This window comes from Ixodes scapularis, unplaced genomic scaffold, assembly GCF_016920785.2.
Source record: "Ixodes scapularis isolate PalLabHiFi unplaced genomic scaffold, ASM1692078v2 PGA_scaffold13__105_contigs__length_92229423, whole genome shotgun sequence".
Taxonomy (NCBI): domain Eukaryota; kingdom Metazoa; phylum Arthropoda; class Arachnida; order Ixodida; family Ixodidae; genus Ixodes; species Ixodes scapularis.
In genome coordinates this window covers 74802301-74814918 of record NW_024609839.1, presented here as the reverse complement: position 1 = coordinate 74814918, position 12618 = coordinate 74802301, and the positions used below count along the sequence as shown (strand labels likewise).

The following is a 12618-nucleotide window of genomic DNA, read 5'->3' as shown; positions in this document are numbered from 1 at the left end:
TTACGCGCGTTTCAGCGGGCGTAATCACGGCATTTGGCGGGCGTTTTTTTAACAGAAGGGAAGAGGAAGGTAGCTAAGCGAGCGCCTATCCAGAGATCTGCCCGTGCCTAGATCTGGGGACAACGCCAGCGTAGGGAAAACCGCCCGTAGGGAATCCGTTCGGGTGGTGGTGATGATGATGATAATTATGTCATATAACACCTGAGACTGTGGTCGAAGAAATTGAAAACATTTTAGTAGAAAGATCGGACACAAAAGGGACGTCTCAAACCCAGCTAACTGGTTTATTTCTCGACCATCCTATATAATGATAGCTTCATGAATGACTTGCCCACTGGCGCCACACTGGCCTCGCTGTTTTCGACGGTTCTCAGGTTGCTGGGGCGGCTTGTTTGAACTGTTTGGACCACAGGTTTGAACTGTTTCAACGGGAATCATGGCAAATCCACTTGGAGGCTTATTTAAACCAAAGTCCCGCTGGCGGGAAAAGATAACGGACGGAGCAGCACTGCGTGGCCTCGCAATCCCAGCGACCCGACGAGCTCGCGAAGTGGTGCTTGGAAAACTACCCTCCCAAAGCCGACGACGCGCACTCGCACGTACATGCGCAAGCGATCACCTCTGTGGACAGCGAAGAAACATCGTCGCACTGTGACAACTTTGTTGGCGTTCGTTTCATAAAACCCGTTCTATAAGGTATGTGTTCAATCTTCATTATTTTACCTGCGCGGTAGAACCGGCCAATATCTGAAAGCTAAATCAGCCTGCGCGTTAAAATCGTGAAAACACGGCAAAGCGAATCTGCTGCGTCCTCAACCCCTTTTACCGTGACACTGGATGTCTTAGCAAAGTCTTGTGTGTTTATCGCATCATAAATGCAAATGTGCCGTGTCCGCAATCCGCGGTATCAGTTCCCGTTTTATGTGGTTTGTAGCGGATAGCCCAGTGGCTTATCGCGTTTTTTTAAATAAATTTTGCTGTCGTATTCCCAAGGATAGCCCACCCCATGTTTTTCCCAATTTATCTCTTCATTTTGGGTGGGCATCCTTACGGGATTTTACGGTAGTTTTGCTTTGTCCCATGCATAAGTCAATGTCCTTTCCACTTTTCAGGAGCTTGTGTCCACCCTGAAAGGCCTGACGAGCCACGTGCTCGTATTCAAGCTGGTGCCACGAGGTGGGCCTTTCGGGCATGCCAGGGAGGATGAGAGGCTGTCCCTGAACCGCCTACTAGTACGGAAGGTGTTGCCCTCGGCGTTACCATCGTGAATGTCGACGTAAGTACATGGAACTTTCACCCCTGGTGCACTGTCCTTTTGAGTTACATGTGACATGCCCCTTGTGACGAGATGTTATCTTCCGTGTTATTGGTAGCCAGGCATTCATGATGCCTCTGGAATGCTGTTCATTGAGTAACAAGGTTGGGCAGATATAACCTAAAAAGCATTTGAAATGACGAATACTGGAATACACAGCAGTGACAGCTAAAGTACTGATACTAAAATACATTTATAAAAAGAGCATTGCAAAACAACTCAAATATGTGTGACCAAAAAAATAGGTGACAAGGTATCTTTAAATACGTTTTATTTGAAGGAGAAATCCTGATACTGAAATATGGGGGGCAGTCAGTTCATTGAACGACGTTTCATTGGCAGTTCATTTCATCAACAGTTTGTTACATCGACAGCTCAGATAAGCTTTTTTTCTGTAGTGACTCCCCGCAGAATGTTGCCGCTAAGCAGCTTGAGTGGGTGGCCCCACTGATCTCTACTATAGGGGGTATTCACTGGACGCCATATTTGAGGTAACTGCTCACAGCGCATGCCCGGAAAGAGTATCCGGTCAGCTCTCGGGCAACCGCACGAGAAGAGGGGAAAAAGAAATCCTCTTATCACCGGGACTCTCCTTCGTGGGTCCCAGGCTTCCCCAAACGTCGCTATTCTCCCTCTAGAAGATTATAGAAGATTAACTTGCCACTCAAAATTCGTACAAAAGCATCTTTCCCCTCTCTCTCTACCCCCGTGGTCAGGAAGCAGCAGCGAGCTCAGCTATGACGGCCAGTGAATACTCCCTATAGGGGGCTGGATGGCGCTTAGCTGCTGTCCGAGCCTGGCGCAAGTGAAGCCACCGGAAGTTTGATTCTTGTCCCGAAAGTCGGGCGTGCGCTGGTCTTCCTAGTGCATTCAGTCGATATTTTGGACCATGCTTTTTTGTGTCTTTGATTGGGTTTTAATACTCCCGTTCTGGATTAAATTCCGAGAATCAGGCATTTGAACTTGAGACATATTCACAACTTTATCAACTAGAATCTCAAAATGTTTACATTGAATGGCTTCCCATGATGCTTCTCGGGTCTGCATGCGCTCTTAATGCGCAACAAGCAGGCTCTCTTGAGGGAACAAGCGAAAATCCAGCGCCCTCGACGCTTTTCGAACCAGCACTCGGAAGGGTTACAAAGCCTGCCAAGCGCTCACTTCTGGGACAAGCCGCTCACCTCTGGTGGCTTCATACTTGTTTGCTCAATGCACCATCCAGCCCCCCATAGTGGAGATCAGTGGGTGGGCCAGGTATGTTAATATTTCTGTAGTGAGCCGTCACAGACGGTCGCTGCGAAATGACGTAGACGGGCAGGCCGGGTAAGTTAATGCGTGCCCCAGTGACATGCACAACGAAACATCAGAACACCGTACAATTAGCGGAACGATTGTCGATGGCTTGTCAGTGTCGACGAAATGTATGTCAATATGTCGTTTGATTAAAAGTTGTCGATGAGATGTCTGTCAATGAAACAAAACAGATCCCAAAATGTAGGTTGCCACAGTAGCGGGGTTTGCTGTAAAATGAAGCAAAAAATAATAGTCTGGGTGCAGCGAGCTTCATATTTTGTCACAGGTGTGTTGCAGTGGTGGATGTTACCATGTGAAAGTTAAAGGCACTGATTTGTTTGTGCGAAAAATCGGAAGAATATATGCAAGATTTTCAGTTATCGGTCGAGGGTTGTGTTTCGTTCTCATGTTGAGAGATGGCACAGCACATCACGGAAAGTAGACCGCACTGTGGAGCAACGGGTCTATGGCAGGGTGTCTCGACCCCAATTGCGTTTTTCTGTTGTGGCTTTCATGTCTGCGTGCATGGCTATATTGTCACAAATAACAAATGGTGAGGCGGCAAATAACTGACAAAACCAAACGTTTAACGGGGCAAACTTGTGCCCAAAACAATATAGAGAAAGGCTAGCGTCGCAGGCGTCGAAGCAGCAGGATTGAGCGCTAGGAAGAGACTGACTTCGCTCGCCATGCGGAGTTCCTTTTGTAGTCGCGTGGGCCTCTGGAACATTCGGCCTAGACATTTCGGTGCGTAGAACATTCGTAGCTTGATCAGAAAAGAAATTTCTCGAATTTGCGAGAACGCCAAGTAGAAAGAATAAATAAAAGAACATTTCGCTGCCTGGAATCAAACCCAAATCTTCTGCGCTACAATCAAGTGCAGTAACCATTTGGCCATGTACACGCTCGCTCAGCGACGTGCGTGGCAATACTAGAAGAAAGCTGTGTTACAGCAAGATTATCTTCAGCCTCGTCGGACTCGCCATCACGGGTTTTTCTAATTGCAGCACGTTGCTCCATCTCCCAACAGAAGCACCAAACACTGCTTTCGGCCATCTGCGTCCTGACGCAGGTTGCTGATGCTTTGCAAAAACAAAGCTGCACCTTTCGATTCCACAAGGTAACACCCATCACTAATGTAGTTTGACAGAACCTTCAAGCTTGCCTTGTGCAGGTGTTACTCTTTCCAGAGAATTCTACCGCTAGCTCCGCTACTGGTATCACATTATGCATACTTTGAGATATTCTAAATGTCATATTCTGTGTTATTGACAACCAGGTATTCATGATACCAAGAAAGATCACTCCAGCCATTTATATTACTTTTTACATATAGTATGCAAGCAACACAGACCAAAAGAACAATTGCTACACTCACTTGCATTTGTGGATGAGCTTTTCAAATGATGTCCAATCAGTTAGCACCTGTCGATTTGGGCGGAGGGCCGTGGAGCATTATGTTAGCGCCTGTAAATACGCTCTCGACAGTTGCCGATAAAAATGGTGTTCTGTGGTTTGTTTGTCTTCTAATCTTTGTCCATGCTTTACGCATTGCTTCTTTTACTATGGTCAACCAGCTTGCACAATTGTCAATGTTAACTTCATCTCCACATCAGTTTTTGGTCCTCCTAAATTATCTTGAGGTGTCTCCTTGCTCTGATATGGTGAGGTTGCCTTTTCAGTAATGATCTTGTGACGTCACGATGGAAGGAATCGCTGTTCTCTTATCTATTGATAGTATTTGAAAGCATAAACTCTGCTCCCCTCCATCGATATGGCACGAAAGTGCAGAGCACACCTGTAAAGCTTGTGCTTGCAGTGCCTTAGATGTTCAGAATCTAGATGAAGTTTCATGGAAAACATTTGTTATTCTTTTAAAATAGAAAATAGCATCTCCTGTTGATTAACCTTATAATGCTTTGCATTTTTAAGCAGACCTTATATGAAACAGTTTCTTATATTTATTATTCTATCATAAAGATAATTCACACTGTTTTTATTCACTGACCTTGTTGCAAACCTTGCCAAGGAACAAAACAGTATGTGATGAGGTGCACTCGTCATAAACCACAAAATGGCAGATAACTCATGGCAAGCTGCGCTTATCATAAGCCGTTAAGATTTTGCGTAATCAATTAATTATAACCTGAGGGTCCTCATGTACAAAGACAGAATGTTCTGATCAGATCCTGGTCTGCAAGGTAACAAAGCCTCGGTGGCCTCTTCACAACAGTCTTTACTCATCTAAAGTGAAAAAAAAGGCTTTATTTTTAGTTTCCAGTTTATTGATTAATTGAAAACATTAAGGAGCTACATTGAGTTTTGATTGTACTTTTATACCACAAACGCACCCAAAATGAATTTTACTTAGTAAATATAAATAACCTATAACTAGGCCGTATATCCTCCGGTGTTTATTTATGAGAAAAATCGGCGGATGTTTTTCATTGTTTATTTATTTTTCAAACATTGGTGTCTTTTGACCAGAGTTGGGCCAAAGTACTTAATGTACTTGGGAATACAAATGCTGGGATACATCAAAATAGCTAAAATAGTGATACTTATATATATCTGTAAAAATGTATTGTGATATGCATCGGAAATACATTTTAACAAGGAGCAAAATGTATTTGGAAATACAAATGCAGGAATACCTCTTAGAGATGGCAGAAATACAGATACTGAAATACATTTTTCCAATTTGCTTGAGGTGCCAACTGTCATATCATAGGCAACAAATTACGGTAGTCAGGAGGTGCAATGAAAATCATTCTTGCTTTGTCTGTTGTTTTACACTGAAGCGATACAAACGAAAGACATGCAAGTGCCAAACTCGGTTACACTTGAGGAGCAGGAGCTTCTCAAATAGCCCACCTGTGAGCCATTGCCCATTCAAACGCAACGTCATGTTGGCAAAAAAAAAAAAAAAAAAATAGCTGCTCAACAGTTGGTTTATATTAAATCAAAGAAACATTACTTTCACAGCTGGGAACCACATTTCTTCACTAAGAAATGCGCCGCTCACAGCACATTTCTTATCTTCGCAGAATAGAAAGAGGTCGCATAGACAAATATTTCTGGGAATTGGAATGAACGTTGGTCAGCATAGTAACAATGCCCCAGCGTCCCCTTAAAAAAAAAAAAAAAAAAAAAAGTCAAGATTTTTTTTTGGGGGGGGGGGGGGGGGGGGGGCAGAAGCATGGTGGAAAACATTCTTCAGTTTTGCAGAATAAAGAAGGGGGTTGCTAAGATCCGACGCAAATAGTTCCGAACAAACCTAGGTTCGCATGATAGCAAATGCACAGCATACCCCTCATAACGCCCTCTGGCCTTCTCTAGCAAAACAAAAAAAGTTGTCATCTTCTTTATCCAGAGGTGGGGGTTATTTCTCAAGAAATGTAACGAAATACATCCCATCTTGATTGTATTGCGGTACTGAGAAACATCCCAAATGCATTTCGATACAGAAGTACAGATAGTGGTGAAAAAAAAAGTGTTGCAATACAGAACTACAGACACTAAATGTATTTCTGAAATACTATTGCAATACATTTGTATTGCGATACTGCACAACCCTGCTTTCGACTTGTTGTATGATGTAGACGCTAAAAACAGCGATGATCGGTGAAAAAAAAAATTGGTTTGGGACAAGTTGCTTTTTTATCTGCCGTCCTCTGACATGAACCAACAAGGGCGTTGTGACTGTTGGTAGTAACCGTCTAACCCACCTCTCGGGCCCTTGTGCTCCAAGGTCAGCGATCCCACTGATTGGAGACCCCAGTTTGCTTAATTCTTGGTAGCAAAACAGGCTCAGCAAATGCCTAGAATTAGGGGTTTCAACCAAAATAGTAATCGCCTAGCGCCAAATCGTCCCCAAAAACGGTGTTTTTTTGTTATAACCGATTTTGCATTTTCGTCATCGGCTGATGTTTCTCAGTATTTTTAGGTTAAAACTGGAAAGTCACAACCTACCGATAACTTGGGTTCTGTGTTTTCTGAGTATTTTTTTTCTCGAATTTGAGGGTACTTGTTTTTTTTGGGGGGGGTGGTAATTTTTTGTGCAGATTCTGTGTTTTTTGTGTAAATTGGTTATGACTTCAACCAATTTACACAAAAACACAGAATCTTTGGAAAAAATTAAACATCGAAAAAGAAATACCCCCGAATTCGAGTAAAAAAAGTTAACTCCGAAAACACTGAACAAGATCAGCGTTTTCGGTTTTTATTATTTTTTTTTTTTGAATTCGGCATACATTTATTGGTTTTTATTTCGAAATCCAATATTTGGTTTTTATCAGTTAATATACGCCATAAAATTTATCTTTTTTCTTTTTCAGTGAAATGTATTCTATTACACCTGTTCTTTTATAAGCACTCAGCGGTGGATACAGTTGTAGACAGGTCAAAAAAGCATGTGTTTAGGTCAGTAAGTTCCTTGAAAGTTCGAAAATCCAAAAAAATAGGTAATTATGTCAGGAATATAACAAGATAGATTAAAAAAAGAGTATACCATTTGTGAAAGTAACATGTATAGAAGGCAGTTTTAAACTCTGACAGAGTTTGAAACTGCCTATATGCATTGGGAAGTTCTGAAACATTTTTGATAAGAAACTATTCAAATCACTTCTTAAAATCACAGTGAACTTGGCACACGAGGACCGGTCCCCAAGGAGAACAGAAATTTAACTCAGAAGGCGAGCCCGAGTACTGCACCTTGATGTCTGTGTTTACAGTTAGATCCTCCCCTGACTAAACGAAGGTGAACCCCAATAATAAGCAACCAGCCCCATAAAACATTTGCAATGAGTTAACAACCCCCACTCCCTGCACGTACACACCCACACACGAAAAAATATAGCTGCACAATTAGATCTAAAATACTGACCCCTACCTAAACCTATAATGTTCATTGGCTGCTTCCAAGTTAGACATGTGTGTCCTGTGTGGTTCCAAGGAGTGGTCACAACCCAGCTTTGTTTTATGCTATGAATTAATTCATTCGCTGATGTTTCAGTACCTCTTCTCAACCGAGGCATCATGGTCAACCTCGACAAGCTGGCTACCGACCAGTACCACGTGTGCCGTGTCCGCGGCATCCAGCGTCTTGCATTTGCGCTCGGCAAGGCACTCGCAAAACTTTATGGTAATTCTATCTTTGGTGGGTGCTGTGCCCCATTCTAACCTTTCGAAGTCCACAGGTGTTTAAGATGTGGAGCCTGTGGCCAGTGGGGAGGTGTATGTCTCCAATTTGCCGGACCCTAGCAGTAGCTAAGTTACCGCCGAATTCACAAACCTCATTTCAATTGAGGCGCCCCTCCACTTCCTCAAGGAAGGTGTGAGGGCCGGTGCTGGGGGGGGGGGGGGGGGGCCAGTCGCGACGACAAATAGGCGGCCTAGGCTGCTTAGCCGTCCTCGCGATTGGCCAGTGCCGTCCCTCGTGCCTTCCTTGAGGAAGTGGGGGGGGTGCCTCAATTGGAATAAAGGTTTGTGAATTCGGCAGTTAGTGTCTCTTTTCCCCTATGTGCAATCCCAGCCATTATGAGCTAGAATGAAGAGCTTTCCTACAAGAACCTTTCTAATCCGTTATTTCAAAGTTTGTTTATTTCTGAAGAGCATCTCAGTGCCTGCATTTTGATGTGTCATAATACTCTACTCTAAGATCTCAAAAGGTAGTCCACCCCTATTTTTGGCTTGATTTGCTTTACTTTTTAAACACCGAAAGATAGACTACTTCTAGTAATAGTAGTGTTGGGATCAGTGATGGCCTCGACACAAATGCGGCTAGTTAGCTGTGGTGGGATACAAGTGAATGTTGCTGATTGGGAAGTACATACCTCGGGATTTTATGGTATGTGCCAAATAGCTTTAAAAATGAAGGGATCTGCAGAGATGCTTGAAAAATCGTCACTTTTCTCGTGGTAAGGAACGAATTCAGGGCCATAGAAGAACTGCAACAAATTGTGTAGTTGGGCTAGTTGGTTGGTCATTTTGAAATGGTATCTGTCTGCTTCTTTTTATGTTTACTTACTGTACCATGCAGAAGTAAAATTTTCAGTCGTAAGTGAGCGCTGTGTCTGTGTTCTCTTCGCCTTCTTCAGCCATAGGGGGGCTCACACACCATTGGTTGGGTGGCTTGCAAACCATGTCGCTGATTTCCATTGTTGATGTGCACTTTTTCCCATAAAAAGAAACAAAATCAATCAAAGCATCAAGCGAAAAGTTCAGTGCCTAATTATGAATGCTACAAACGGAATATTTGGAAGCCTTTTTCAGCTTGGGCCATTCTAGATGGTTCAGTTTTATTTTCTTAAAAATTGCTTTGAGGAGCTTTTTACAGACAGGTGAACATTATACACCCAGGGTTCCCAAACCAGGTTTCATAGGCTGGTCTTTTGAATTCCGCAAGCACCCAAATATATATATTTCATTTTTTTATGGGAAAGTGAGGAACTGCATATTTCTACTCAAATGCTATGTATACCATGAAATACCCAGCATCCGCCGATTGTACACTAAGCGCCCACCCCTAAATGTTGTAACATCTAAAAAAATATGGACAGTGGAAATATAGATAACATTGATAGCATATCAAGTGCCCATCTCCCACTTTTTTGCAATGATCTCCGGATTTGTAGAGGTGCCTGAGCGTTACTTTACGACATATTTTAGGGTTGTACAAATATTCTAAAATTCAGAATATTGAAGCGAATGACGCCGTATTCTACTCGCACTTTGAATTGGTGAGGAGTATTCGGCAACTTCAAATATTTTCAAAGTATTTCTTCACTGCTATACACTGCCGCAACGCACCGGTGTATAGCGGTGAAGCGTGATGCATGCGTGGCGGAGCAAAGCACTGAAACTTTTGTGAGCACGATGGTGCAAAGCGGTAAAGCATGACGTGCCTGGTGCAGCATGAATGCTGCAGTATCAAGGAGTGTGGAAGGGGTGCAAGGGAAAGGTGGGTTCCATAGCACCTTTTGAAGGTTGCTAGGATTCCTTGTCACCAGAAGATTCGAGAACACTTGTTTGTAAAGGTTGAGTCAAGGTGTCGGATAATGCATTATCCGGCAATACGATTGGGGCCTCCATGTAACAGGCCGGCATTTCACCATGTTGCTCTTGTCGCCCAGGGGCAGGGCCAGATTACCCATATTTAACTGCTCAAATGAATAGGGCCCTCTGTGAGGGTATCCCCCCCTGACAGGGGGCGTGTTCCAAACCTTACTTGACTGGATCCCAGCTACTCCTGCGGGTCATATCACGTGACATTTCAAGCTGAGCAACGCCAGACGCAAAAAGGTTTTCGAACACCAAGGTATGAAACTGTTACTCTAGAGTGAGATTGGGTAAATTTCGGAACACGGCCAGGTTGATCACAACCGCTGGCCATTGCTGAATCAATGGCAGCTGGCGTTGGCACGAGAGCACTCGACACAGAACACGCACAGTGGTCTGTGTTAACCGTTGCGTACAGCGTACATAAATTTTTTTTCTGCGTCTACCCTTCGCCGGAATATTCTGCAGGCTTGATTTGAAACAGTGATACGGTATTCATGCCCATGCGACTCCAAGACTCGTGGTGGTCAGCCCGAGCAGATGCTATGAAGCTGTGTTCGCTCAAGAAATTAGGGTTGCCTTGAGGGTCTGAAGGTTAGGAAGAACTAGCAGAGACATGGGTTATGGTTGAAGACTATGGGTATGACTGCAACAGTCGTAGCTTAATTCAGGGATAGAGTGTTGCAATGCTTCAATGCCATCAGAACGCTACATAATCAGACGCTCACATTGAATGAAGCTGTAAACCTGACGAAATCATTGAGCGATTATGTATCCGGTCTAAGGAAAAGATTCAGTGAAATGAAACAGGCAGCGAAGGAAACATTGGGAACTACGTACAAAGCAACAATCATAAGAAAGCAAACCGATCGGCACAAATGGCAACCTTCACCCTCAAGATGCCTCACTGAACTTGCACTGTGATACCAATATTGGCATGATTGACAACCTTCCGCATTCACTTAAAACTCGTTTCACTGCTTACAGCAAAGTCTGCCTACAGTTTACTTTTTATTGCCGACTGCGGCACACTTTCATTGAAACAGTGGTGATTCCAGGCAATGGATAAATCTGGTCTGTCGGACGATTTCCCCGATGAACTAGAACAGTTCCTTTTATTTTCCGAAAAGGAAGGCTTCTGTAAGAAACATTCCAAAACTGTAGTCTGAGAAAAGCTTCAAGGTTCATTTCTAGGTGTTCATGTACCCATTCTAGATTTTAATTTTTTTATGTTTACAAACTGCAGGGGTGAACAATCTCTTTGTAGGCCCAGATTGACATAACACAGACTTCGATCAATGATGGCCAATGACCGCCTCAGTGAATTGTCCTTGCGGAGTGTGCAGATGGATAGTTTCCGTTGGGTCGAAGTCCAAAAGTTTATAATCACGATTTGAACAAAAGATTCGGAAGATCCTGTGAAAGGTAGACATGATAGCAGCTTCCTTGTAAATTGTAAATAATGCTGAAGACAACGGTTGTGCAAATATTCATAACTTTTAAATATTGAAGCGAATAATGCCGTAATCGATTCATACTTTGAATCGAATAGGACTATTCGGTAATTTTGAATATTTTCGAAGTCTGAAAATAGGTCTGCAAAATATTGAGCCTCCCCCCCCCACCTCCCGCAAAAATTAAGATGCTTTGCCATAGTGCTGTCGTGTAAAGTGTGAAGCTTCATGCAAGCATGTCGGGTGAAGCGGTGGAGCTTTGTGCGAGCGCGCAGTGCAAAGCAAAGAAGCTTGGCATCCCCGACCGAGCTCGAGGGCTACGCCGTGGAGGCATACTTGGTTGATATGATAATCTTATGTTATATTGTCTAAAGGAAACTGGCTTTGTAGTATCACAGAAGCCGCCGTCCTGCCATTTTACAAAGTATCTCCTCATGATCTTTTAGCTTGTTCTCAACTGGTGTCAGCTGCTTGTGCAAGCTGATGAAGCATTTGGAGAAGATAACTATTTCGGTAGTTGGGACGATGACATGGCAAGCCCAGTTGAAAATGTAACGAGATACATTATTCCCTTGAATGTTGTGAGACCAGGAATATATTTTCACGTGTATTTCGATGCTGAAATTCAATTACTAACCCACAATCTGGTGTCCTGTATATTGTTACAAAGGGAATGGAAGACCTACATATCATAGGTAAACTGGGCTTGTGTTGCTGTACCGGTTCCTTGACCACCGCTATGGTTCTCTTTAAGAGTAGCCTGAGGCAGTTGTGTTCAGTCCCCAGATATCAAGTAGAGTCACCGCCCACACTTTGATGGTCTCACGCAGTCCATATATGAGCGTGCATTGTTCTTACCATGTGAGACAACGCCATCAATTTTCTGGCAATGAAATGAACTCGCTAGCATTCCTCTTGCCATTGCAGATTTTTCAAGTGTAACTAGCCCCCCATAATGAGCTGAAGTAGGGTGGTAGATTGGGATAGTTGGTAAGAGCGAAACTAATCATGATGGAAAACAACCTCTCTTACAAAACAAAGTGAAAAAAAAAAAAAAATCTTTATTCATAAATTGGAGTTTAGCACTGCCTCATTGTAAGGCTCTATCCCTCCGATTGCCAGCTGCCTGGTTGGCATGGGTGTTTGTGTTAATGTAATAAGACTAAAATGCTTCCTTTTCATAAAATAAACTACACTTGAAGGTCATCCATTGTTTTGTTGTGTTAGTGCCTTTACTTCATCCTTGTGTCTGAGGCTGCTTTCCAGTATTTTTATTCCATAATAATCATTTTTAACTGACTCTGTGTGCCTTCCTGGCCACAGACAAGCCACCCCCACAACCAATACCTTAACAGTGCATATGTACTGTATTGTCGGAAGGGGAATTTGACAGGACATTTTCACCTGTGCCAATGCCAGCGAGCACCTTTCCCTGCAATACAGCGGTGTCTTTCGGTGAAGCAAACCTATGCTGATCTGCGAGAGTATGAGAGGGTG

General features: G+C 43.3%; 1 long non-coding RNA gene across 2 annotated transcripts; it reads left to right on the top strand.

The window, feature by feature from the left end:
• Positions 1-365: 365 nt before the first annotated feature.
• Positions 366-7655, top strand: LOC121835561. Of its 2 annotated transcripts, none has more exons than XR_006077674.1 (3): positions 366-696; positions 1113-1276; positions 7623-7655. It is a non-coding gene; the product is annotated as an uncharacterized LOC121835561 (long non-coding RNA). The 2 variants fall into 2 exon arrangements; XR_006077675.1 differs by lacking the exon at positions 7623-7655 and adding an exon at positions 3616-3814.
• Positions 7656-12618: the final 4963 nt, after the last annotated feature.